Here is an 18,272-nt window from a genome sequence, read left to right on the forward strand (position 1 = left end):
AGCTGGGTGGACTCACGATATCTTATTCACAAGTTAGGAGTAACAGACATGAAAGTAGCAAGAATGATTACTGGTAGAAACAGGTGGGAACAATGGCAGGAGGGTACTCGGAATTAGAAGATAAAGGCTAATTTAGGAATGAACTCGATGGATGAAGCTGTACGCATAAACCGGCTTCGGTGGTGGGGTCATGTGAGGCGAATGGAGGAGGATAGGTTACCTAGGAGAATAATGGACTCTGCTATGGAGGGTAAGAGAAGAAGGGGTAGACCAAGGCGACGATGTTTAGACTCGGTTTCTAACGATTTAAAGATAAGAGGTATAGAACTAAATGAGGCCACAACACTAGTTGCAAATCGAGGATTGTGGCGACGTTTAGTAAATTCACAGAGGCTTGCAGACTGAACGCTGAAAGGCATAACAGTCTATAATGATTATGTATGTATGTTTGTTTGTATGTATTGTCCCCTTCAAAATTGGCAAAATCATTTATTGGAAAGCATTTATTTCTACTGTGTGTTAAAATATTATTTTATGAACCAGGAAGGGAGTTTATCACGTCGAGTTGACTGAGCGAGATATGCCAGGTGGCTGGGAATTCCACTCAAGGCCAGGCGAGGGGAGAACGCAGAGACAGCCAGCCAACTAACCTTGGAATCAGCCGTGAACGACACGTGACCAGGCTGAATGTGTGTCAAGTGCTCGATCGATAATTGTGAAGGTGCATGACGTCTGACTATGGCAGCCAATCAAGCGATTAATTTGGTGCTAAGTTAATGAATTAACCAATCGCTTATGAGGAAAAGACGCACCCCTGTCTTAAGACAGTGAATAATGGATTTTCCTAGGGAAAATTTACACAGAAATTTTCTACCTCTGAACACGTCTTGTGGAGGATTACTCTAGCTTCAACAACGGACGGAAGAAGACGTATTTCGCTTACTGAGAAGAATTACTCTAGCTTCGACTACGGGCAGAAGAAGACGCACTTCGCTTACCAGGGAACTTCGTCATTCAGAGTCTACAACTGGTTACAACTGCAGTTCAGATGTTTGCGGATTCCACCTATAATTCAGCAGATTTTAAAAGTTAAGTTTCCTTGTCATCTTATCAGACATCGGTGTGAGTTTTGGACCTTGTCTTAGACGTGATTTTTAGTTTCAGCTTCACAAGATTTCCACAGAAGAGGTCACCGGTTCGAGTTCGAGTCAGGATGTCAGTCTTCTTTCTTCGAGAACGGTGTGATTTCCAGCGCGCCAGCATGTCTCCAATGCACGAGTAAAATGTAAGGCAGTCCAGACGGGCGTGACGAGGATCGATGGTGCGTAAGGTGATAATGCACTAGGTCATCAGCCCGAGTTCTACAACCGACAGTCACCACCAAGTAATATTTAAACTTTGTTATTCTTTCTTTCCTTTTGTAAAGTAATTGTAATGACATAGCCTCTACTTATTTGTTTAGACATTTTCTATTAGTTAGAATTTTTCCATCTCTTCTTTCTTGGTGATGGTAGATTGAGGATGAGTGAGTATTTGAACCTATTAGTTTGTTTGAGTGGATGTCTTCGAGAAGTGTTTCAACTGTCCCGAGTTCATTGTGGCAGGAGAAATAAGTGTAAATTGACCCCAACGTTAAACTTGGACTATTTGAATATTTTTTGACTTTTAATGAGATCAAATGGGACAGAAATTCCGTGGGTTCTATCATGTCAGAGTTCATTCTTCAATTATGCGACATATGGTTGAGTTTTGTGTGCAATAGAGTCATCTGAAATATTATTGTGTAGTAGCTTCCGCACGTATAATCTTGCGCGGCCAGTAATAATAATAATAATAATAATAATAATAATAATAATAATAATAATAATTTAACTAAATTACCGCGTAAAAGAACATCTAAGGTCATGAGCATAATATTAGTTATTATTGAAAATGGTTGATGTGCGCTCATTATTGTAATTTAGGCCTGGGAAATGGCAGTATCTGACCGATACAATTTGTTATATATTTGCTGTGCTGTGATGATTAGTTGATTGATTGATGGATATTATTGAATTCAGCAGTCGAGCTGTGCATCCATTAATGAGTCAATGATGGAATAAATATGTTACTTGATGTAATGTCTTCGTTATGAGTGCAGATTAATCGAGAATCACAATTATAGTGGTGAAGTAAAAATAAATGTCGTAGCTCATGAACCGCGTGCGCGGAATGTTTATTCTGGCCTATGTTCAAGCGATTTATCGATGATTTTTTGGATGATTTTGTGTTCGTAAATTTTCTCTAAACGTTGTCGTATAACTGTGTTCTATAATTAAGTGATAATCCTTGCTTTGTCACATTTCCCAGTTGATGAGAGGAGGTCACCACGATAGTGTCATCGTGAGAATAAATTTTCCTAACTTTGTCTAAACATAAAAATTAATAATCAAGGGCTAGCGTCCGTGTAAATATGTATATAATATTTTCGTGTATCCTTGTGTGAGTGTAGTATGTATGATTTGACTGTGTTTTGCTTAATGTAAGTTTATAATCCAGATTTGTGATGATGCTCTTCATTATTTTGTGGAATTTTCGGCCTAATTTACGCCAACTTTAGTGGTTCACCATTTGAATGAATTCAAACCTTTAGTAAATTTTATTCGTTTTTAGGGAGGAATAGGATCTTATTTAACAAATACATATGAATAAGTATAGGCCATGTCAGTGGATTGAACTCACAAAGTCGAAAATTGTAAGAGTAATTTAATTAATTGTTTCGAGTAATGGATAAATGTAAATTGACATGAGGTCAAGTTCCGAGCTATTATGTAAGAAGCAACTACTAAATAATTATAAAGTTGAGTTTATTAATTAATTTAAAGGTCAAAGAAGACGGCTTAACTATAATTTTATAAGAGAAAATTTTTTATTTAATTTTCAAAGAGAAATGAAAATGATCATTTTCAAATTTGTTTAAAATCAAACCCATGAAGGAAGGAAGTTTATTTTCAAATTATTAAATTATCAAAGAGAGAGATCATCTCAAATTAATTATTATTAATTATTTAATTAATTTTTCACTAAAAATATGAATATTATATTTGCAGATACAGGCATTTCCTGTTTCGTTTACCGATGAAGTATCTATGTGACTACAACATAAAAGAAGACAATCATATAAACAAAATACCTAGATTTTGTTAATTATTGTATAATTTATGAAGAGCAGTAGTTGTAATAAATGTCTAAAACCTATTTAGCTTTCTCTCATTTGCCACTAGTTCATTATCTATCCCTGCACTTTAAAATTTTCGCACAGCCGATAAGCGAACGATCTACACCCTGGAGATCTTCGCTCACCGGCCGAGCTGAGCCCGGCATGACGGGTGCAGTATGTATGTTCATATTTTTTAGCAAAATTATTTTTTCTCCTGTTTGAACATACCTCACTTCCTAGACGTGTATTACGTTGCCTCCATTTCTCCAGGGGACTCCCAAGATTTGTCGTGATTCATCTTTGAGCTGGTTTTGGATCAACCAATGAAGCGCCTGGGGTTGTTCTGTCTCACCATGCGGCCGGGATTATCCAAATTCGAACGTTCTTATATGTGAATCTCGTAGTTGTATATATGTTCACAGTCACACTCTTGAAACAGCCCACACCGAACTCCTTAACCCATGTAAAGTGTGGTGTAACATCAAACATGTAACAGTGCAGCACCTAGTTGTAAATCTTATGGATAACGTGATTTCGTCAACCTTATGAATACTGTTGTGATGCACTTACAAATATTTTTGCGTGACAGTGCAGTGCTTCAATTTCTTGTTGGTTAGCTTACTTTGTATTATTTTCTTTGTCGTTCATCTTGAATGTTAAATACGGTACGTGAACTTCTGATCCCAAAAATAAAACAGGTCCTTCGACACCCCCTTCACCCCAAAAAAACTTTCTGGTAAAACACTCAGACGGAAACAAAAGTACAGGAAGTGGTGTGAGAGTATAGGCAGTATAAGAAGTTTTTTTTTTTGCTAGTTGATTTGTGTCGCACCGTCACAGATATGTCTTACGGCGACGATGGGACAGGAAAGGGCTAGGAGTGGGAAGAAAGCGGCCGTGGCCTTAATTAAGGTACAGCCCCAGCATTTGCTTGGTGAGAAAATGGGAAACCACGGAAAACCATTTTCAGGGCTGCCGACAGTGGGATTCGAACCTACTATCTCCCGAATACTGGATACTGGCCGCACTTAAGCGACTGCAGCTATCGAGTTCGGTAGTATAAGAAGTGGCTGCGTCCTGATCCGACATGTGAAGAAAGGGCAAAATGTATATGTTGCATTTTCTTACTTCTAGTAACGTGTTTCAGTTAAGTATTCCTATTTGATGTTATTGCTACTTGCTATTATTGCACGCATTCTATTGAATTTTGGTATATTTGGGTGAATATTAGTACTGTACAGTTTATTTTGAATTTCTGTACTGTTCTTCAATTTTTGACAACGCTGCCCTACACTTCGAATTTATTTACGTATTTGTAGTTATTTAACGTATGGTTTTAAGTGCCCGCTGTGTTGGAGGTCATGTTCGGCTTGCCTGGTGCCAATCACTACCTTTTACTGCCGTGAGTTACCTGCACGTCTCGGTATGAGATGATGATGGTGATGATAATGATAAGGAGGAGGTAGATATGGGATGAAACTCGGTGTCGGCACGTAGCCTACTCCAATCGTATAACATCAGGTGTCTGCTCAAGGCTTAACGTCCCCATCTAACGGATGAATCACCCTCAAAAGCGTCGCACGCCCTCATTCCTTATAAACACCGAGCAGAGGTTTGGATGAATACAGTCTTTTGTACGCAATCTAATGAATAGAAATTGTGTTTCACCACCTCTCCTATCCTGCCGGTCAATATTTTGATGGGGACTTTTCACACCAACGGGACTCGAACTATCTAACTACGGTGTCAGACGTTATGAAGAGTAAGGATAAAAAACAGATAAATCAACTTCCTTTACAACTCAGAAAAACGGAATATTAATATTAAAACATTACTAGACAAACAAATAACAAGTTACAAGAATAACTAAAGTCCAAAACAAAGTAAACTGAATTAAGCATGGTCCGATGTCCCGTATATCACCGCTAACTCGATTAGGACAAAAAGTTGACTTACTGTACTTTTTATTTACCACTGACTCTTCAAATAAAATAGATGCCTTCACGGTCATGCTCGAGAGGCATGAATGAAGAAATCACAGAAGAAAGGGAAGACCACGCATGTGGCTATCATGCTGCCTTCGGGAGATAGTAGGTTTCAACCCCACTGTCGGCAGCGCTGAAGATGGTTTTCCATGGTTTCCCATTTTCACACCAGACTAAGGTCACGGACGCTTCCTTTCCACTCCTAGACTTTTCGTCTCCCATCGTCGGCATGAGACGTATATGTGTCGGTGCGACCTAAGGCAGAGTGCTAATCAAAATAAAAAAAGAAAGCAAAAGACCAGGAAGGGCCTGTGTTTGGAGGACTCCCTATGATTCGCAAACCTAATACCACCAGGACCATAAGAGAACAATAATTGACCAATGCCAGACTTAGCTAGGGGAACCGTGGTCGTCAAACTAGGCTCCCTAGTTGAGAACCCTGGTCGCACTTTTAGTCACCTCTTACGGCAGTCAGGGGATACCTTGGATATATCACAGAGAGTTAACGGTAGACAGCTGCACAGTATTCATTTCTCTAACTCGACTAGGAATTGGAGGAATTATTTAAGAAAGCTATTTTCACAAGCCCTGTTGTCTTATCAACTAATTCTTTCCTTATTTTCTTTAATTATGAACAAAATTTTTAACGGAATTAAGCAAAAGGAAAACGTCGTTCATCGCAACTAACTGATTTGTAGAGCACCATAGCAAGTAGTGGAGACTTACCGGGCGATCTGGCCGTGCGGTCAAAGGCACGCGACTGTGAGCTTGCATCCGGGGGATAGTGGGTTCGAATCCCACTGTCGGCAGCCCTGAAGATGGTTTTTTGTGGTTTCTCATTTTCACACCGGGAAAATACTGGGTCTGTACCTTAATTAAGGCCACAGCCGCTTCCTTTCAACTCCTAGGCCTTTCCTATCCCATCGTCGTCATAGGACCTATGTGTGTCGGTGCGACGTAAAGCAACAAACAAAAATAAAATAAAATAAAATAGTAGTGGAGACTTTGCATGTGCTGTGAGGAAGGGTAGCAGGGGTATATATTTTTGCCAAGGTCATGGACACTGAGGTATGATTCACCTACTTGCCACGCGCGTTCGTCAGTCTGGCACTTAAATACTTAATGATATTTTTAATTGTATAATCACGCCATGCTTCTATTTAATTGTAATGCATATTAATAATTGTTCCTTTGGTGATAGTTTTTTTGTATAGTATTGAATCAAAATTTCAAAAATCTATTTTTGCTGCACTTGATAAACTGTCAATCTTTACCTCTCTCAGAGAGCATCAAATAACTTACCAATTTGTAGTTTTGTTTTTCAACTTTGATGTATTAACCCCCCCCCCTCCATCCGCCCGCTATGTCCCACTAACCCTGGTACTTTTTGTTGTCTGTACCGGGAAGTTGGCTTTGCGGTTAGGGGCGCGGAGCTGAAGGCTTGCATCTAGGAGATAGTGGGTTCGAATCGCACTAACGTCAGCCGTGAAGATGGTTTTCCGTGGTTTCCAAATTTCACACCAGGCAAATGCTGGGGATGTACCTTAATTAAGGCCACAGCCGCTTCCTTCCCACTCCTAGGCCTTTCCTATCTCATCGTCACCATAAGACTTATCTGTGTCGGTGCGACGTAAAGCCAATTGCTTTCTAGTACATTCCACCCCCCCCCCCCACACACTTTTAATTCACAATCAGCACTACTGCCTTAGATCTCGAATGTTGAAGGAGTTAGTATCACTTCCACACTGTCATAAACTTTGCTGGACTACAGAAATGACATTGTTTGGGACGTGGAAAACACAAGACACCGTAATCTGTGTTCGATCTGCCACGTGGTCCACCCGATAACCATTCTACGCAATAATTCGCCGATATGGATCCTTTTAAGCCAAAAGTCCAACAGGAAAGATGAAAAGGAGAGCCTGGCACAAGGAACCTCGTAGCAGTCGCATCACATCGTGCAAGGTTTTCGGCAACGGAAGAATGGGAAAGGACTAGGATTGGGAAGGAAACGAACATGGACTTAATTAAAGTACACTCCCAGGATTTGCCTGGTGTGAAAGTTAGAGACCACGAAGTACCTTCAGGGCTGCCGATGGTGGGATTTTTTTTTTTTTTTTTTTGCAAGTTCCTTTACGTCGCACCGACACAGACAGGTCTTACCGCGACGATGGACAGGAAAGGGCTAGGATTGGGAAGGAAGCGGCCGTGGCCTTAATTAAGGTACAGCCCCAGCATTTGCCTGGTGTGAAAACGGGAAACCACGAAAAACCATATTCAAGGGCTGCCGACAGTGGGATTCGAACCCTTTATCTCCCGAATACTGGACACTGGCCGCAATTAAGCGACTGCAGCTATCGTGCTCGGTACGGTGGGATTCGAACCCAGCGTATCCCGAATGCAAGGTCACAGCTACGGGACCCTAATCGCACGGCCAGCTCGCTCCGTCGTACGTCTTTCCGAATTCCCTCTTCAGTGCCTCTTACAGCCAGCATAGGATACTAAGGATGTATTCTTCAGGGTTCAAAGACAATGGGGAACCCAAAATTTGAAATTTTCTCAAAACGATGTACAGGTACATAAATAAAATAAGTAAAAAGTGGCAGGGTGCAAAAAAATAATTTCTGTGAATGAAATTTGACTCCCGAGTCATAAGAAGGTTTTCTATGTTAAGATAAATTCTAACGAACTTGGTAAATATTAGCTTCTTTCAAGCGGAAAATTTTAAAGACTTTTAATGCGTGCGAAGTGTATATCAGAATCTCTGAAGTGTGAAGCTTTTAACATCGAAAAGAGCAGGAGCACTTCGTTCTTTCCCCACTTCCCTCCTACTCCATCCGGTAAGCACTTTGTAGAGATGAAGAGCGCGTGCCGCCATGTGTAAACGTGCCTGTGATGGAGCTGCCTGAATGACAGATAATTGAATGGAATGCTGAAAGACGTCTGCTCCTTATGTACACTTGCCTTTCACCTTCAAGAGGTTTCGTTGTTGGCATATTCGCGCACCATATTGCAGTAATGGAAAACGCTCAACACACAAGTTAAATGCGAAGTTAATTTTCAATTCTTGCGGGTTGAAAGGCCTAATGAGCACATCTTCTGTTACTCTTCTCCTTACCTGAATGTGTTAGAAATTTCAGTGTTTTGAACTACGATGCATCTGTGATTGCCTTCAGAGTTTGCTATAGTCTTGTTTGAACCTACTGACGACGGACCGACCACTTAACCACTTTTTCTTTCTTTCTTTTCTTTCTTTGCTTCTTAAGATTATCTCTGGCATTTCTGTGGTCTCTGGAGCCACTCTGGTTCATTTTTTAGTAATTGCTAGTTACTTTACGTCGCACCGACACAGATATAGGTCTTATGGCGACGATGGGACAGGAAATGGCTACGAGTGGGAAGGAAGCGGCCGTGGCCTTAATTAAGGTACAGCCCCAGCATTTGCCTGGTGTGAAAATGGGAAACCACAGAAAACCATTTTCAGGGCTGCCGACAGTGGGGTTCGAACCTACTATCTCTCGAATACTGGATACTGGCCGCAATTAAGCGACTGCAGCTATCGAGCTCGGTACTTAGTCTATTAACCTAATGTCTGAACTGTTCTAATATTATATTTACGCTGAGAAAGAAATTTTACATACCTAATCTTTACAAGAAACAAGTAGATAAAGCACATAATTTCGTATCTAACTTAGTCTAAGAACCTAATATCTGAACTATATTTACAATGAGAAAGGAACAGTATTTCACATCTAATCTAATTTAATCTTTACAAGAAAGAGTAAAATAAAAATTAACAAAATTAAATTCCTTCGACAGTGTGTGTTAGATATCCGTCCTGTCATTCTGCACGTTTATCGTTGTTGTATTTCGTTCTTGTATCGTTGTTGTACTTTTCCCTCTTCACTCAATATCTGTCTGTCTGTTAGGTCATCATCCCAGAGGCTGGTTGGATCCTCAAATTGCACCACCAAAGGTTATGCGGTTTTAAGGAAACCCCAAAAACCAATGGCAGCACCAAAATGAGGAGTGAGGTAGTTTGCCATTGCTTTCCTCACTGGGTCAGAAAGTACTATTGCAGCACGACTGGCCCTATGAGCAGCACCTTTCATAACACCCAGATGCATTAGTCATGCTCCGAATGTCATTACTCAGCACTACCCATACCCCAGCAGCTTCCATATTATCACAGCGATGGATGTTGACTGGGACTTTAGTGCAAGCTACACTTTACTCTGGCCTGTGCCAAGAGATGGATGCAAAAGTACTGTATCCATCAAGAAATGACAGCAGACAGACTCAATGTCTAATACTGTATACCTTTTTCTATGATCCTATTCATTTTTAGCTATCAACTATCACTGTTATGTCGTCAGCTGAACGAAACATGCTTAAATTTTTCCTTGTATTACTTGCTACAGTGAGGGATCCGAGGAAAGCCTTCCCGTGGGATGCGTTTCTGAACTGTTTCACATGCGGACGCCCAGTGGGAAACGGACTAGAACTCTTCCTAAATGGCTAATTCTTTCACACCAGAGACATCACCAAGTGATTCAACAAATGTTTTTTTCAGAGCAGACCTTGCCAGCCATTTAAATAAGTATTGGAGGAATATCAGCCTACAGACAACAGTTGTAAAGTAAAACAAAGTCAAGAAAAGAATTGTAATGTTTATATGTTCATGGAAGGCATAGGAATGAACAACAAAGGTGCCCAAATATACCTGGCATGAACTTAGCTGCGGAGAAAGCACATTGATGGAGTAAAAGTGTCTTCTTTGTAAAACCATAAATTCAAGTCATTAACCCTTATTGTATGTACAATATGTATGTTCAGTCCTTAGCCTGAAGGCTAGTTGGATCCTCAACAGCTCAAATATTAACAGTCATAGGTGGCCTAGGTATCACTGAAGGGGTAATACTTATTATACAGCTGAAAATAAAATATGTCTACAAAAGTCAAAACCGCAATCTCGAGAAAACATGGCACTTACTATAACTGGATGGGATGTTAAGAGTTACGTTTTTCCTTCCCTAACAACTGGTGGAAATATTCACGGATGCTGCCACCAAGCGTGTACTCCATCACTCGCTCCAGCATATGGAATTATTCAGGGATATCCAACAGCTGCTAACTTACTGTTCTCAAATAACATATTACAGATTCAGTTTCGGAAATTTCCTGTTAAAATTCACAGCCAAAGTTTGGTGAGTAAGTTTCCTATATTTTGTGATATCTGAAGCTATTTCTTTTCAGTTTTGACTCAGGTCATTTATAAATATTGGGTTCTTCAGTATGCCAAAATTAACTTTTCAAAAATTACACTTAAAAGCTACATGAAAAAGAAACAACAAGGCAACGAAATTAAAGCAGAAAAAGGAACAACTTTATTAATTGAAATTTTACGAAAACTATTTTAATTTAGTTGTTTGTTTCAGGTATAGTATTTTTTAAACTAACAGGTCATAAGTACAAGTTGTGAGTCCCTGAGGTAGCTCTATAGAGTTACAGCCATAAAAATGGTGTATAGCAGCCTTCTTGTCTAATACCGGGTGAGTTGGCCGTGCGGTTAGGGGCGCGCAACTGTGAGCTTGCATTCGGAAGACAGTGGGTTCGAACTCCACTGTCTAAAGATGGTTTTCCGTGGATTCCCATTTTCACACCAGGCATATAATGTCCACGGCCGCTTCCTTCCCACCCCTAGCCTTTTCCTATCCCATCGTCGTCATAAGACCTATCTGTATCGGTGAGACGTAAAGCAAATTCTAAGAAAAGAAAAATCTTGCCTAATAGCCTTCGCCTCAGTTCCCGAAATTTAGGCTGTTAAAACTAATAGGTCATGTTACAAGTTTTATTTTTGAAGCATGTTATACAGTTATTCAAAAGTTAGTTTTGGCAGACATAAGAACTTAATAGTTATAAAAAATAAACCTCCTTTATGAAAAATCTAGGAAAATTTCAAGGTACTGTAGGTATCCATATGACTTGTAAGACTAAGAGCCAACGGCCGTAGCCGTGTTGAAACACCGGATCCCGTAAGATCTCCAAAGTTAAGCAACATTGGGCGTGGTCAGGAGTTGGATGGGTTGCCACGCGCTGTTGGTGGGGAATAAGGGAATGGAGGAGCGGAAAGGAACTGGCCACCCTACCGCACGTAAACTCCGGCTCAGGAACACCTCTGCGGAGGTTCGGACCTGCCTTCGGGCAGAATAACCCTTACCTTACCTAAGACTAAGACCACTATCGGTATGAGCTCCTGGGTGACTATGATCGTATTCACAGTTTGGAAGGTACTGTAACAATAAATAAACAATAAATACCACATTTTCAGTAAAGCTGGCTGGTTTGCATATAAAATATTTTAATACGTCGTACAAGATTGCGATTTTTATATTACGTACGGTGCCTCATTTCTGCTATACGTTTACCATTACATCCACGTTTTTTATTATGAGCATAAACCATTCGAATGGTAGTTTAAAAAGGTGTTTTCCCAAAAGTGTTTGTCTCGCATATGATAGATTTTTGTATTCGAACTAGAACGAAAAAAACGGGAAAACTGAGTTACGACGTAATATAGTTTATGATCACTCTAAAGCACGTGTGAGCCACTGCGACCCAGTAATAATAAATCAATGTCTTCTAAAGCTATATTTAATCACGTGAGTGAAAAGTTAGTTCAAACGGAGATATATCATTTCGTTAGCTCGATGGGTTTAACACGTAGCTGATGGTCCCTTACGATACTACTAGCCAAGAGCTATGCATCATTCGTAAAATGGTTGGTTTCGGTGACAGAAAGGATATTACCGTTGAATTGCCAATATATCACAAGAGTTTACTCATGTATGCTGCTGTTAATGTTTGAACTATATTTTAGAAGCATCCGAAATCCGAATATTCGACAGTTTAATAATTTATGTTGTAGCCAATGCTATAATAGGAAGAGGAAGTAGTGATTTTTATGCATTATATAAAGAGTCTGAGGGAATAGTCTTCACTGATGCAAATATCTTCCAGTCTACTCTTAAAGGCTATGTAAACATTTGTCTTCCCTACTTCAACTTAAAATCTCATATTAGATTCCTTAAGAACTTGCGGAGGAGTTACAAAATCTTTACTGAAACTTTAGAACAGTTGAAGACAGGTAACGTCGGTGTGACTTCACCGCACTTCCCTGAGTATGCTCCTAGTTAAGACGAGTTCAGCCTGTGGCGTCACCGCGCTCTGCACTGCCTTTTCGCAGCATTAGGGTATGCAGCGATGTAGGAGAGACAGTGACGACAATCTAGCACTATTGCCGTCCACCTCCAATCACTCAATCCACGTCGGTACAAGTATCGTACTCCAAGGCAGTACACACACAGGACTCCATTCAGTACACGTCGATACTCTGATACCGGCGGGGCACTGACGACAGCCAGCACTACTGTCGTTCCACTCCAGTTATTCACTGACTGTTCGAGGCTAGCCTCCTTTTTATATTCTGATGATGGACTAATAGAATTTTCGAGACTCAGCCACAGACTGAGCATGCTCACTTCATTTTCTAGAAGGTGCACTGTGAAATCAGACGAAGAGAACAATAGAGAGAGAGGACGTGGCATGTCAACATGCGTGCTGAGAGGTCCCCGACCTATGTTTGACTCCCTTCCAGGGGAATCCATTGCGAGTTATATCCATTTTATCAGCGCGCATTTCATCACCACAGATCAGCACCGTTTGTTTTGTTTGTAGATGAACGACTCATACATCTAAATCCCCCCTGCTGCCATTTCTTGATCTACCGGGCTGTAAAGTGCACACAGCTGTGAGCTTGCATCCGGGAGAGAGTGAGTTCAAACCCCACTGTCGGCAGCCCTGAAGATGGTTTTCCCGTGGTTTCTCATTTTCACATCAGGCAAATGCTGAGACTGTACCTTAATTAAGGCCACTGCAACTTCCTTGCCACTCTTAGGCCTTTCCTCTCCAATCCTCTCCATAATATCTGTCTGTGTCGGTGCGATGTAAAACAAATTGTGCAAATTTCTTGATCTATGCTGTAGCCTTCTTTTGCATGTAGTTTCCACCGAAGTCCCAGACTCATGCATGGCTTCGACAATATGGACGATGCTGGAGTGTGGGTGGTACTGAGTTATGTTAATCGGAACACAACCAGTGCGTCTGGGTCTTATGAAAGGTGTAGCTCATACGGTTAGTTGTGCTGCAGTATCACTTTCTGGCTCAGTGAGGAAAGCAATGGCAAACTACCTCACTCCTCATCTTGCCTAGTACGCCTCATTTTGGCGCTGACATGGTTTTTTCTGGTTTCTCTATAGCCTCATAAACTTTGGTAGTGCTATTTCAAGATCCAACCAACCTCTGGGCTGATGACTTAACAGACACATCTAAATTTTCCTTGATAATGTTATGAACAGTGGTGGAAACTGTATCAAAATATGTTTTTGGTCCCCGAGATTAGCTCTTGCAAACCGAAACTGATACATACCTGTGAATTTTTAACGTGTTTAATCAATATTAATATGGTATTCATAATTTTTTTGATTATGATTTGGTAAAGCAGCTGTCATCCAGTATTTTTATATATGAATATTTACGGAAGCTGTAATGCTTCCCTAGTCCCTATCCCTATTTTGTATGTATCAACGTAGACACTTAATGCTTGATTTTGTTCATTTCCAGTTCTGTTCTCAAAATGAAGAAAAAAAGTACCACCGTGCAATTTCATAAAACTCCGTGTAAACATACCCTTTCGCTTAATTAACCAGATAATAAATTTCAATATATCTTCCTTCCCTAAACTCCGTACCGAGAGTTTACAGCCTTCCCTATAACCCTCTCTGTAGCAGCAAATTTACGATCAAATGGGGAAACAAAGAGAGATATTCCACAGAAATAGTTTCTACAAACCAACCGTATAATAAACAATGTGAATTCAACCTACGTACATTAAACAGTTGGACAGAGAAAACAGCGAAGGGAAAATTAATAACAGCCATTCTCCTACCTAAAGAGGCTATTACATACTGTGTTGCAACTGGCGACGTCACTCCTGAGTTTGACACTACTTCTACTGTAGTTCATGGGTTTGATACCGACTGAAGTAGTCGATTTTTCCATAGTGGTAAAAAAAAAAAAATCGGTATTGTCATGTCATCGTTTCTCTGGTAGGGCAATCACTAGAGCTCGGAAGTTGAAGACCTAAAAATAACTGTAAAAAGACGTAAACAAATTCAAAAATATCTAAAAATGGAAAAAAGGGCGTAAAAATGCGATCCAAATCAATTCATAATTTTAGTTTTAAATATTTAATGAAGGAATATTATGTTTTGAAAATGCAAAATTCTGGCGGTATGGAACACACTGTGCAAAAATGTATGAAAGAAATACCATTTCTTTCAGACATTATATATTTTTAGATTAACAAAATAAAAAATAGTTCCATGTTTGTTAAAAAAGTGTGTGTATGTTCAGTCTTCAGCCCTAAGGCTGGGTGGATCCTCAACAGCTCCGCCATCAGCTGTCATAGATGGCCTAGGCATCACTGAAGAGGCGTACTAGGGAAATGAGGAGTGAGGTAGTTTCCCGTTGCTTTCCTCACCGAGCCAGAAGTTGCTATTACATATCAGTCTGCCAAGCCCACTGAAATGCATGAACCAACCGAGCCTATGAGCAACGTTTTCTCACCATTCATAGCAGGGACTGGCTGCACAAGGAATGGCATTACTAGCATCGCTCATACCTCAGTCACTTTCAAATTGTCAAAGCCAAGGATAAGACAGAGGCAGATCAATGAAAGTAACAAAAGTAACAAAATTGCTCTAGCCCATATCAGAAGACATAGTGCACTGTAAACACTTGGTCCTGCCAGCAAAGGCATGTTAAAAAAGTACTTGCAAAATTTAGAATGAAATATTTTTTCCACCGACAATGAATTCAGCGGACCCGCAATGGACATCCTGGAGAAATAAATAGAAATTTGCATAACTGGAATCATATTTCGCCGGCCCCGTGGTGTAGGGGTAGCGTGCCTGACTCTTACCCGCAGGCCCCGGGTTCGATTCCCGGCCAGGTCAGGGATTTTTACCTGGACCTCAGGACTGGTTCGAGGTCCACTCAGCCTACGCGATTAGAATTGAGGAGCTATATGGTGGTGAGTTAGCGGCCCCGGTCTAGAAAGCCAAGAATAACGGCCGAGAGGATTCGTCGTGCAGACCACACGACACCTCGTAATCTGCAGGCCTTCGGGCTGAGCAGCCGTCGCTTGGTAGGCCTAGGCCCTTCGAGGGCTGTAGTGCGATGGGGTTTGGTTTGGTTTCTGGAATCATATTTGGCTTAACCACACTAGGGTTACAGAAATTGGAATTCCGAAACCTTACCTCATTTGGATTTGCAGTATATCACAATAGTCATCTCCGGGTTCTTAGGTATAAAAAAATCGTCGGTTTTCAGAAAGTCCGTTGCGAAACTTCGAAAAACTTCTGTGCACATCAACGGATGTTAAGGGTTCGTACAGGAAGCAAGTGAGATCCTTCTCTTCATGAACACTCAAGTGAAAATTTTCTCCTTTTTATGTTCCACATAACATCCCCCTGATTTTTCAAGTACTAGTTTCACTTTTTCATTTCATTTCCTCTCTTTCCAGATATGGTTCAAGTATATGTATTTACTAGATAAAAGATGTTTAAGAGGTGACGGATGAACTAATGAAGATTCGGAATGAGAATGAGTAGTAAAAATGTAGTCAAAAAATGTGAAATTGGTGAAAAAAGCCATTAAGGCCTAACAAGACTAAAAAGGGACCAATATGACAAAAAAACGCCGAGTAAGGCGAAAAAGGACAAGTAAAACCCACCATTTTCTGGCCTACAATGACCCAGAATGAACATTATATTCTGAGGGGCTTCGTCTTCGGACACTCGACAAAAAAAGGATTTTTCCACAACTTCCGAGCCCTAGCAATCAGTTTCACCCGACAAAGTTGAATGAACTCAGGCGTAGAATCCGTGCAGTAGAATTTCGCTTTCGTTACTAGACAGCAGCACAAACGGAATGTTAAAATTGGTCGCTCTGCTGCCTACATGGCTCCACTTCAGGAAGTAGGCGACTCGGTAGATGAAGAGGGTCATTATTACTAAAATTCTCTTTTACGTCGCACGGGCACAGATAGATCTTATGGCGACGATGGAATAGGAAAGGGCTAGAAGTAGGAAGGAAGCGACCGAGGCCTTAATTAAGGTACAGCCTGGTGTCAAAATTGGAAACCACTGAAAACCGTCTTCAGTGTGGTTGGAACCCACTATCTCCCGAATGCAAGCTGATAGCTATGTGACTAATATTATCATTATTATTATTATTATTATCATCGTCATTTTCATTATCATAATAATCGACGTTCAGCTTCTTGGCTGGATTGTCCGCGCCAAGCCTTAGCCTCAATGGTCCCGGGTTCGATTCCCGGACTGATCGAAGATTTTAATAGTGTCTGATTAATTCCTCTGAATCTGAGACCTAGCGTTTGTCCCAACACCCTCCTCCTCATACACATAAAATACACCACACTCCCAAATACCACGGAAACACGAAGTAGTAAATATATCCCTTCAGAAAGGGTTACGTCAGGAAAGGCATCTGGCCGTAAAATAGGGCCAAGTTCACACGTGTGACGCAGTTCGCATCCACGATCCCCCCAGGGTGTAGGGATATGTGAAGAAGAAGATTATTATTTTCATCATAATTCTACTTATATTTGCCAAGTACCGCTGCTGAAACTTCATTACGGAATCCTTGTTCTTTTTACGACCTGATTTGTACATACATATTCATTATAGACTGTTACGACCTTCAGCGTCTAGTCTACAAGCCTCTGTGAATTATTCTTCAATCCGCTATTTGACTAGCTTTCGGGGCCCATTTACTTCCACGTCTCTTATTTTTAAATAAATGAAAACTGAGTTCAACATTGTCGGCTTGGTCTCCGTCTGCTTCTTTTACCCTCTGTGTCTGAGATGATTCTTTTCCTAATTAACTTATCCTCCTCCATTCACCACACACGAGTCCATCACCGAAGCTGCTTACTGTGCACAGCTTCATCGAGTTTATTCCAAACTTAAGTCCTTATCTTCTCCTGGTATTGGTTATACCTGTTTGTATCAGGAATCATTCTCACAGCGTTCATGGTTGTTACTTCTATCCTACGAATAAGCTAACCCTAAGTACACTCAGCTTGTACTCTGCACAGGGAATTTGTTCCGAAAAGGGACCACCAGTGAAGTTTAATTCGAGAGCCGATTTCTTTCTTACTCAACACCGTTGATCGGACTGCGAGCTCACTATCGTACTACTGTACAATCTCACTCAGCCACTGTCACGGTCTACAGTTCACAACGTACACACGTCAGTCTCGCAGTTCATGATGGTATCCGCTATTCTCATACTCGGATAGAACTCCGGTCACAGCCCAAAGCCGACATTCCAGTGTTCTCTTCCACGCTGCGCCAGAACACACGCGATGCTTTCTTCCAGCACTTAGCCTTAAGAGACACAGTTCACAACGAAAGGCGCACAGAACGAGTCCACATTTCGACAGACAGACACTCCACAAACTGCCCCACTCAACTCAGGCTGTCACTCACACTCGGCCACTAACTTGCAACACAACTGTCATGATGGCTCATTGGGCGAGCTCACACTGAACTCACTCGTACTGACTCCGTGACTGTAGCTCTCCGCTCTCCTTCGCTGACTGAGCTCCAATGAGCTTCTCGCTAACTCACTGAGTCCATTCACAGAACTAAATCTCGCAGGTTAGGGACCGATGACCTAGCTGTTAGTCCCCTTTAAACAACAAACAACAAACATCATCATCATCATCATCATCATCACACCGCGCAGGTGCTCCAGTATAATAGACACCAGGGCCAACGTTCAAGATATATCGATCACTCGAACCTCATATAAATCTCTAGATGTGGAAGGCTCTCGATTCGCGGCCACGTCGTATTTGTACCCCCTCGAGGCCTCCAACGACGGCACTTGCAGCGATGTCTTGACCAATGAGCACTAACCCTCTCTCACAAATCTCCGGC

The sequence above is a fragment of the Anabrus simplex genome, chromosome 3 (genome assembly GCF_040414725.1).
Source record: "Anabrus simplex isolate iqAnaSimp1 chromosome 3, ASM4041472v1, whole genome shotgun sequence".
NCBI classification, from domain to species: Eukaryota; Metazoa; Arthropoda; class Insecta; order Orthoptera; family Tettigoniidae; genus Anabrus; species Anabrus simplex.